This window comes from Sinocyclocheilus rhinocerous, unplaced genomic scaffold (genome assembly GCF_001515625.1).
Source record: "Sinocyclocheilus rhinocerous isolate Xijiao unplaced genomic scaffold, SAMN03320098_v1.1 scaffold823, whole genome shotgun sequence".
In the NCBI taxonomy this organism is placed as follows: domain Eukaryota; kingdom Metazoa; phylum Chordata; class Actinopteri; order Cypriniformes; family Cyprinidae; genus Sinocyclocheilus; species Sinocyclocheilus rhinocerous.
In genome coordinates, this window is record NW_015627245.1 from 300,469 (window position 1) to 311,859 (window position 11,391).

Consider the following 11,391-nt stretch of genomic DNA (forward strand, 5'->3'; position numbering starts at 1 on the left):
AGTTGTTTCGGAACACACTTCACTTCAACTTCACATCATTATCCATATGGCAAAAAATAAATAAATAAAATGAAATAAAATAAAAATAATAATTTTTTGAAATAGAAAAAAAATATATGGATCTAACTGTGTGCGTGTGTGTATATATAATTACATCTGAGAGAAAAAATTAAAAATGTTGGATTAATTACTTACCCATAAACCAGTTTGAAACATGAAGCTAGATAATTCAGGCTTACTTTAACACAGGGTTAGATATAGCCTGCACAATTTCAAATGTGAAAAGCCCAAACTGTGAATCAAAAACTCAGTTCTATAAGTTAGGGGAATATTTAGTTTCAGCTACAGATTAAATGGGAAAAAAAGATCCGAAAACAAACAGCCGTTGAGATTCATCAACGAATCTGAGGAGAATTCATATTAAGGAGGAAAACAAGGTGAAAACACATTAAAGGGGTCATATGATGCGATTTCATTTTTTCCTTTCTCTTTAGAGTGTTACAAGCTCTTGGTGCATAAAGAAGATCTGTAAAGTTGCAAAGACTAAAGTCTCAAATCCAAAGAGATATTCTGCATCATATGACCCCTTTAAATAGAGTGGAATGGTGCGCAGCAGTTGCCAGGGGATATCGAAGGGGAGGGGTTATGATTGGCTGAAGTGGGTCTGTTGCCTTGGCAACGGCATAGGGGTTTGGTAGCGTTGCTGTGCGGCGTGATCTGTGCGCAGCGCGGATGGAGGAAACAGTTTGAGCAGCAGAACGCAGCGACTACTGACGCGCTTCAGCGGAACACGGCTCGGCGTGCTTCAATGTGAGTAACCGAATCCAGTTCGCCGCTTTCTGTGGTGTCGATGGACTTTATATTTTACGCAGAAAGTTAACATTCTACAGGCAAGTTGACATGAAACGCATGGGCGGATATCAGACTGAGCTTCGGTTCCTGTATTGTTTCTCAAGTGCTCTTGTTTGTTGTCGTTCACATGTCGAATTTCACGGCATTCTAAATCGGAAACATTTAAACGCGAGCGTTCCATCGCTTCTGCCATGTGCTCGAATCCAGCAAACAACTTCTTTTGTGATCGAGGACACTTGCTCAAGTGTTCCTCCAGCGCACTTCTGAGTGGAATACCGATATCTGAAATGATTTTGAGCGTCACTCTTTGTCTGTTAACATTGAAAGCGAGTTCGCGCCGAACTCTGAGAGAACAAATCGATGTTACAACGTTCCGTTCGTTTGTGATACATTTCTATTGTCTGTTCACATCTGTATATGTGGGTAGTTGACTAATAACATGGAAATGAACTTTTAAAACATAATTAATCAGTGTATGTCATAAAAGATCGTAAGTGATAATACAAATATATTGTTTTAAAATGTACGAAAATATTTATTTGAATATATAATGGAAACAGTATATGTTTTAGATGCTGTGTAACCAGTCACCATTTCGTTTATTTTTATTTTAACTAGTTAAATCACCATGTTATTATTACATTTAACTTAAATAGTGCTGTGGTGAGATATCTTTTCTTTTCTTTTTTTTGTAAACACCATGTCTCTCAATTATTAGAGGTCATTAAATGCACAATACATGAAGTTTGTTTAAAAATACTTTTGGATGTAGCATGTGACATTGATTATAGTATCAACTACCCATATTTCTGACTGAACTATTAGTTCTTGATATTTGTCACCATATCTTGCTTTAGTAAAGTTTTTTTATTTAGGGACAAAAATTGACAAAATTGTTTCGTTAGTGATGGATGGTTTAAGATTGTTATTTGGTTGATATTTGGCCATTTTGAATCAGCAATTGGTCAATAATTGTGTCTTATCGATTAACAGTGGTTCACCAAGTGTCAATACCAAAATCTTATGTATTGTCAATGATTTGCATGTTTTCTGTTCTCAAATATTGTTTTGTGAATTAGTTGAGTTAATGTTTTATTCATGAGTTTTGTGTGCATCAAGTTATATGTAGGTGTGTGTATGTGCCACCTTGCTTTCTAGACGTTTCTGTTGGCATTGGTTATAAAAAAGCATATTGTTTATCTCTAGTGTTTTATTCTAAATGAATGTGTAGAACGTGTTACAAACAACGTACTAAGAGTCACTGTCATGGGAAATCTGAGTCATAACACCTACACCGCCAGAAATCTGTTGACATGCATGCTTGCCATACCACCTGTGTCAGGGACATTTCTGACAGGAAACATTTGAGTTAACTTTACTCGGTGAATGACTTAGTTCCTCTCAGTTCTTGCTGAAAACATAGAGCTATTGCAGCGTTTTGAAAAGGGGCCTGTCCGTTGCCTGCTGCGGGGTCCATATGAGCTCCATTCACTGGAAGCTTGACCTCATTGACATGATGCAATCTGTTCACAGGATAATCACTTTCAGAGCAAGTCTGCTCATTGATTGAATATCCTTTGCTATTATTCCCCAAGGCTAAAGTCAAAACAACGTATTATGCCAACGCTCATGTCTCCAATTCATTTTGAATCTCTCAAATGCTGAAGCTTAGGTCTTGGCATGGCATCACTTCAAGAGAAAGCTAACCGCTGTGGGAATTCTCTTCTAATCTTATCAAGATGCTTTTATGCATTGTGTAGAGTTTAATGGTTGATACTAGTAATTGCAAAAGAAACCCTGAATGGAATGGAAGATTTGGCACGTATAAAATTCCTCTCAACAAAATTTGGTAGATAGCATTGGTTGTGTATGTTTATGTATGATTGGTCGCCACATTACTGCCATTGCACTGTGTACTATCATAATGCTCAGGCCCTAATAAAGAGGTGGTTGATGTCAAATAGTTTATTAATTGAGTTAAAGCCAGTCTGTTTAATTGTGCAGTCGAGAGGGTGGTGGGTTGGTCAGTTCTCCACGTTCAACAGATGTTGTTTGCTGACAGCAAGACCCAAGATAAACGGCACACAAAGACCACAACAAGATAAAAGAAACAACTCAACCTGTTGTTTAACTGCCAGTTGAACCGACTCCCAGCAGTTGGTGTTTTTGCACTTTGTTTTTGGTGCACTTATGATAGCTAAACATTTCAGCTAGAAGTTTATACAGTCTTGTACCATAGGAGAACTGGTTTAAGTTCTAAAAAAAAAACTTTTCAGTTGTGAAGTTCAAGTCAAGAACTGTATGAAAGAGTGTTGCACAGAACTGTTTTAAGAGTGTTTTTGTGCGTATAGCCTTCAAGTCAAAATGAAATCAAAACGCTCACTTTTACTTTCTTAATGTATGTTTTTGGTCTTGTTGTAAAAGATTCATAAATGCACATTATGCATTTTGGTCTTCATGATCTTCTGTTAAAATATAATATTTGCTCTGCCTCTGAAACTTCTTTTATTTACCGTTGACGACATCAAGCCCACTAATTTGTCGACCCCTCCCTCCGATCACCTTTCATATTGAGATTGCATATCATGCAATCCGTTATTTATGCATAAATTTAAATGCATCATTTTAAAATGCACAACTCGAAAACATGTCACATTATGGAAGTAAATAGTTTGCAAACACTATTTCATGAAGACTTTGAAGGTGAGTGTGTGTGTGTGTGTGTGTGTTCATTACTTGTTTAGATTCAGGATGTTCTTCTATTAAGATTATTTTGATCTGCAGAAACTTAATTGGAAATAAGATGACCTAGATGTAGAAATCAATCCTTGGGATGATCTGTGAATTCTGGGGGTTTTAGTTCACGTCATGTCAAGTTTCTGCCCCATTGAGAGCCTCTTACTCAAGTGAATGGTGAATAAATACTCATTCACTGGTGTGTTTTAATAGACCACTCAAGTTAGTACTCCGTTCATTTGCCTATACATCACTGAAGCTAAACACTTTTGAAATGCATTTGAAGCATTCTGGAAGGCCTGTAGAGAACGGAAGTGTTCACTGATGAGGATGTGGACCGGCTGAATGGATAATTCCCCGGATGGGTGTTGCAGACATTGTGGGATGTCCTGTCTTAGACGTGGAACTAAACACACAAGGGAAACTCGGTTCTGTCATGTTGCACCACGGGCAAATTATGTCATGCATGCTGAGAACTAACTCTGAAAACAATGGAGAAAACGTCAGAAGATGACTGAAAACTAGAATACTTTGGTTGCATGTTTAGTCAGTGACACGGGAAAGCATGTGTGTGGCTCAACATCAGAAATTCTTGATGTGGGTTTATTGAGCTTAATTTAATTTTCTTAGTCTAAATTAGATGTCGTTCACCTTGAGACCTGCGCATGCACGTGTCCTGACTAGAGTTGGAAGTCTAATTAAGAACCAGTTCTTAAACTGAACTGGATCCATTTTTAAAACGTCATTTTTTTCTATTAATTACTTCCTCAAAAATAAACGTTAAAGGAATTAATTTATAAGATGGACCCAAAATTTTTTTTTATTTTTAGTGGTTGTTTATATTGCGTTTTTTAAAGTTGAACTTTATAAAATGTTTGTAGCTAATATATTTTTGAATGTTGAATCAGTATCTGCTATAAGTAGAAAATTATAAACGTTTTATTTATTTATTTATTTATTTTTTTGCATTCAAACATTAAACCATAGAGATTTTATTTTTGTCTGAAAACCACAGGGAAACTTTTTTTTTTTTTTTTGAAGTGCTTCTCTTTCGTTGACAACAGATTTAAAACTATTCTTATTACAAAATAAGGAAGCAGTTTTGTGCATTTTCAAATGCACGTTATGTTATAAGCGACGCAAACTCAGTCACTTGCAGAAATGGAGTTTGTGTGGAGCAAAATTTCCTGCAAAAATTAATATTAATAAAACATGCTGCCTGCCAATTGGTGAGTAACAGTTTCATATACTCCCCAACACTGATTTTTACTCACATTGGCGCTTAATTTTACGTGTTAATTTTACACCCTGCTGCCATGTAATAGCCTTTGAAGCTGATATGGCAATACATTTAAATACAACAACAACTTTCTCAAAAGTATTGAAAGAATTCTTAAAGAAATCGCTATCAGAACAATTAGATTCCATGTAATTCCCATCACCAGTCAGAACTGATCCGTCTGGTTTGTGGAATCAGTCAGCAGCCCGTGTTGACGTGCATGTCTGTTGATGCTATCTGGCCTTTGTTTGCAGGTGACTGTCTGTAACGACTGCAGCTGCACGTCACTCATCGGCTAGACGTTGCCTCCCTCCTCATCCTCCTCCTCCCTATTATTTATATTCTTTCTATATATAGGGATGCACCCTAAGATCTCCAAAGGCCGCAGTTGTCTTGGTTACATGCGCTCACTAATCCAATTTAGGTGGATGCTCCAAATTTGGGTTGCAAAATTAGCACTTTCCACTTGTGCAGAAGTACTTTCTCCAACCTTCCTGGCAGTTTCTTACTTCATCGTGATTACGTTGTGATTTTGGTCAGAATGCAGTGGAACTTTGGGCAGTTTAATTTCTTTCTCTCGTTTTTCACTTCCCAAGAAAGACAGGAAGCTTTTTAACAGTAGTGCAACAAAATGAGCCGTGAATGATGTGTCTCAATGCTTTATGCATTTTGTACGGCTCTCAATCACTGAAAAATTCTAATTGAATTTCATAACATGCAGATTAATTATTTAAATAAATTGCATATCAATATTAGCTAACAAAAGCAGCCAAATGAAGATCATTTTGTGATCAAATTGCGGCAAATGACTAAATTACTGAATTGACTAAATTACTGAAATTGCTTCACACCAAAGCATTGAGTTTTGTTTGCAATATCTGTATTGCTTCTCTACATGCACATAGCTTGGAAATCATAATTACAATGAGATTTTAGTCTGAATTAAATGGACACTTCAGACAGCTCATATTTCTTTCTTCTTTTTTAACTTCCCAATGAAGATAGGAACCTTTTGTGTGTATTTTATTTCCTTATCATTCAAAATTATAGTAGAGTTTTGTTAGAGGTCATTCACAGTAAAAGAGACATTTAAATAAAAAAATAAATATTTTTTATTGCTTTTCCATGTGCAATAGTCATTTCATTGCATTCATTATTTTGAATATTTTAAGTCACTAATCACACTAAATTAACAACCCTAGTATTTTATCATTTTTTTGTGTAGCTCCAGAGAATGATGGGAAATGTAGTTTTGTTACACAAGCCTGTCACCTCGGAAAACGTGGAATGAGTATTTCAGGCAAGAAAATACATGCAAAATTATACAGTAAATATTGAAAATTACAAATTATTATGTTTAATAAATTCTTAATTGACACACCCCTTTCTCAAAGTCTGGGCTTAAAGAAAATCCTGAGTTTTTCTGCTGATAATTATGACATTGTGGTGGTGCTCAGTGAGCGCTCATCTCATAAATTCTCAATAATTCTGACATGACTTGAAGGAAGCATAAGTGCACTTGATGGATTAACTAGCTGGTTTAGGAGAGTTTAGGTCATCCGTGGCTCATTAAATTCCTAAGTCTGTTTATCTGGGATGAGAGATGCTCTCGTAGTCCTGCATCCGTCAGTTGGTCTCAAACAGCGTTGTTTGTGGAGAATCCCACGTGGCGGGCCCTCGTCGTACGTTTCCCTCCCCCTTCGATCTCCGCGTCTGTCGTGGCTCCGCGCAGGGGATTTGATACATGCTGTCATTAGCGGCCGTTCTCCCATTGAAACCGAGGCTAATGTGACCGTTGGCCTGCTTGCGAGGCAGAAAGTGAGGATCTGAACGCGCCTTGTGTCACTGGTAACAATGGCCCTTTGTGTAGGTCGCTCCTTGCTGAATACATGGGGTTTGTTTAATTGAGATAGCAATAGGACAGCGACGTTGGCCGCGGACGAGACTAGATTACACACACCAGTGCAAAAACAAGAACTACCAGACTGGCAGATAACAGAGTTTATTATCTGTGCTAGTGCTGGGCGGTATGACCAAAAATTTATGTCACGGTATTTTTCAAAATTATACCGGTTTCACGGTAACAGTGCAAGACTCGAGTATAAGACAATGTTGGCGTTTGAGACTGGGAATCATGAGGAGTTGTACTTTAAATGGTAAATTAAATCATGTGATGATCAACCGGTGATTTAACTCTGAAAACAAAAATAAACACCGGTATTCGGTATGAACCGGTATACCGCCCAGCACTAATCTGTGCAACAGTGCAAGACTCGAGTATAAGACAATGTTGGCGTTTGAGACTGGGAATCATGAGGAGTTGTACTTTAAATGGTAAATTAAACCATGTGATGATCAACCGGTGATTTAACACTGAACGCTGATTTAAGTCTTAAGTATAAACTGGTTTGAAACCAACTGATTCATGAGTCTTCTTGACCAAGGAACGGACTCATAATTAGGGTTGGGAATCGAAAATCGATTCCGATTCCAGAATCGGATACTTAAGGTCAGGAATCGGATACTTGTTGTCAAATTAAAATTGATTCCACCTATGCGCTTTTTTTTTTTTCTTCATCTGTGAGGACCGGACCTAGCGATCTGCCAGGATCTTGCTCGCTAATCTAAGTGCTCCCAAGTTTGTCTACATTTGCGATCAGATGCCAAAAAAGCTAGGTATAATATCTGTGATAGCTAAACATGTTGCAAGAGAGGTGTCACCACCAACATGACAAGGCACTTTAATTTAATACATCGTTAAATATCGCGAACACGATTCAAACACCAACATGATTCTATTCCAAAATTACAATGATTCGTCTGTTTCCTCAACCTTTGACGTGTGCGATTACTATGTTGTGATCACTTAGTTTGTCCGTGCAGCAATACGATCACATCAGTGTGATTTGAACATTTAAATTTGCGTTCGCGCTATCGCTGCGTGATGAAGCCTATAAGAATGCAGTTAGAATGCCGCTATAATTCAAGTTATAAAAGCCAAAAAATATCCCTGTATGGTTTTTGTGTTTTTATATATACATTTAAGTAATATATCACTAGGGCTGGGTATCGTTCAAAAATTTTCGATATCGATACCGATACCTTGACTTCGATACCGGTTCCTGAACGATACTTTTTTCGATAGCAATTTTATGAAATCAATTTTAACAAGATTACATTCTCTAACAAAAAAACTTTGGTATCGAACTCGATACCCAGCCCTATATATCACACAAGCAACAGTGCTGTTTTCCTAAATATTAGCACATGAGCACGATTGCAAATGTAATATTAATTTTATAAAACAGTTCAGCAAACAAGAGGTTAATATTAAGTGTAGTATATTTTAGACATTTTCTGTTTTGCCAATGAAAGTAGTTCCAGACAAAGCCGGAGCAAAACAATTGTGCCTCTCAGAGCAACACTGCAGTGTTTCCTTCCTGAATGAATCTGTTTTTGAACAAATCGTTTGAGTCAATGATTCAATGATCTATTCATAAAGTTCGTGACTTGCTTCATTTCTAAACAAATCAGTCATTTTAAATCAATCGTTTGAATGAATGATTCAATGAATCACTCATTAAGACAAGAACTCGCTGCCACCTACAGGCGGTTTTAGTGTCATTTATTTGTCCTCGACAGGCCTAGATCTCAGCCAAGGAACCAGCACAAAAGCACACTCAGCAAATATTGTTTAATTATCATTATCGAAAAATCCCAATATCGCAATACATCTAGAAATGAGTAAACTCAACTTCTGTTAACTTCATTTAAGTGAGCATTGAGTTGATTTTAAGGTCATCTCGTCTTATTGAGTCAGTAAGTGGCATGGTAAGTGTATGATTTGGGATTTTAGAGCACAGTTCTCACTTCTCTGTCAGAGCAGAATTATTTCTGTGAAATGGTTCACAGATACAGTCACTTCCTCTTTAGTTGCACTGAAGCTTGTCTTGACAGCAGAGTCACATAGATTCTTGTTTCACAGAGTCGCATAGATTCCAAAACAATAAAGTGGACTTGTAGCATACAAAACGCAGGAAGTTACATGAACCGTGTTAATTTTGAAAAACGCCACACTATGTCACTGTTTATGAGAGTCAAAAGGCATGATACTTAATATTTGGATGCCTTTTAATATCTAGAGAAGCCTCTTTGTTAACTGTGATTGCATTTACATTTATTCATTTATCTTAAGAGACTAACAATTGAGGAATTCAACAAGCAATTTATTATAAAAAACTGAACTGATTGAACTGAAACTCTTAGCTCAGTTGGGCTCAGTAGGTTTAGGCCTGCATGCCATGAGATCTTATAATATTTCCTCTTGATTCATCTCTGTACTTAACACATTGAGATTGAGAAACACTGTTAGAAGAAATGGCTCATTTCTAGAGTGTCCTTGAACATTCAGGCTTCTTCCTATGGAAGCATATGGGTAGCAAAATTCATTTTGAAATGTAATATGCAAAATGACAATGCAATATGTAAAATGGCAATGTATTTCTGTATTAAAATTTACATTAGATATGTTTAACATGTCCAAGCAATTTTCAAATCCACATTGACTAGTCTACACTGATCGCAGGGTATTTAATGAAAATGCAATTGAAACGTCTTAAGTGTAAGTGTCAATGCATTTAAGAAAAATAAAAGACATTTAAATCACCATTTTTGCTACCCTTTTGCTGTACATTTGGCTCAGAATGCATTTTGAAATTCACACTGCATTATCTACAATTATCACGCGGTATCACGATGAAAATGCAATCCCAAGTGTCCTACCCGCAAGTCTAAATGCATTTAGGAAAAATTGATTTTAGCTGATTTAATAAACGCACTGCACACACAAACAACATTATTTCTACCGTTGCCTGACATTTCAGCCATTCGTCATCAAACTAAAATGCAGTCAACCAAACATAAAAGTTACACTGTTTATTTTAAAAGGTCTGCTGTAAAATCAGCATGCAGCACCCAAACAAACATTTTTGCACATATGGAGGATTTTACACGGATATTAGAACATGAGTACAAAGCCATGTTTAGGCTACATAATGAATAATAGTTATGCAAACAAATGTTACAAATATGGCAAAAATGGAAACATTATTTTAATATACATATTGTGACGAGAGGGGCGGGGCCGAGAGCCGTGGGAACGGAGCGAGGCCGGTGGAGTAATTGCTAATGCGCGACACCTGCGCCACTCACCGGTCTCGAGTCTCACGGAGGAGCTCCGGAAGGATAAAAAGGAGGAGGGACGACAGTGAAAGACGAGAGAGGACCAGGCCTGGACTTTATTTTGTGTTTTGGTTTTGTTTGTGCGCGACAGTCGTCCGCGAGGGGCTGTCGCGCTATTTTGTGTTTGTTTATTTTATTAAAGTGTCATTGAGTGTTCGCCGGTTCCCGCCTCCTTCTTCCCAACCTACGAACATTGCTACAGAAGACATTAAGGCAGAGGAAGCAGAGGAAAAAGAAAGGGAAGCAGCCAAGAGGAAGCAGAGGAAGAGGTGGAGATTAAGAAGAAGAGCGAAAAAGAAAAGGAAGAGGAGATTGTGACAGATGGGCGAGAGGAAGAGGAGCAAGATGAGATTGAGACAAAAGGCAAGGCAGAGGAAGCAGGGGAAGAGTAGGAGGCAGAGAGCGAGACAGCGACGGGATAGAGGAAATGGAGGAGGAAGAGGAAATGACTGAGACAGACACAGGGCAGAGGAAGAGGAAGAGGAAGAGATTAAGACAGAAGCAGAGAGAGAAATTGAGACAGAGCAGAGGATGGAGAAGAGGAAGAGATCGAGACAGAGGTAGAGTCAGAAGCAGAAGAAACGTCAGAGGAGGAAATTGAGACAGTCACAGAGGAAGAAGAAGTGGAGGAGGAAGAGACTGAGACAGTGGCGGGGCAGATGAAAAAGGAAGAGATCGAGACAGAAGCAGAGAGAGAAACTGAGACAGACAGGACAGAGGAAGGGGAACAGGAAGAGATTGAGACAGATTCAGAGGAGAAGTCAGAGGAAGCGGAAGAGGAAGAAATTGAGACAGTTACAGGGGAAGAGGAAGAGGAAGAGACTGGGACATTGGCAGGAGCAGAGGAAGAAACTGAAACTGACAGTTATTAAAGTTTGTTTAAATGTCCGCCGGTTCCCGCCTCCTCCTTCCCGAACTACGAACTTTGCTACACATATAAATTACATAAATTAATGTAGCCTAATTGTTTGCAATTACAAGGTTAACGGGTGTTTTTGGAGTAAGATCAATTTCTCATTCATGAGATTACTACCTCTTTTTGGCCGGGTTTCGTTTCTCGGTGTCGGAAACTCTAGGGGCGAGGCTTCTAAACCAGGATGTTTTTAGGGGCGTGATATTCAAATGCCGTTTGTTTTCTGCCGCCACATTTATCAACGTGCGATCATTCGTACGATGAGATTGGCGGCATACGAATGTTTCATGAATCACACGTGAACTCTGTCGTAAGTTGATTTGTGCGCACAGATCTGCGAATTTTTATAAACTCAGTTTTTCCTTCCGTC

At 38.0% G+C, this 11,391-nt stretch overlaps 1 protein-coding gene across 4 annotated transcripts in view; it reads left to right on the forward strand.

Annotated features, from left to right (window-relative positions):
• Nucleotides 1-603: 603 nt before the first annotated feature.
• Nucleotides 604-11,391, forward strand: part of foxn2a (forkhead box N2a) — a 43,384-nt gene continuing 32,596 nt past the window's right edge. For all 4 annotated transcript variants that reach the window (XR_001638077.1, XR_001638076.1, XM_016534169.1 and 1 more), the window contains exon 1: nt 604-810. The gene's annotated coding sequence lies outside the window, so the exon portion shown is untranslated. The remainder of the gene's footprint in view (nt 811-11,391) is intronic.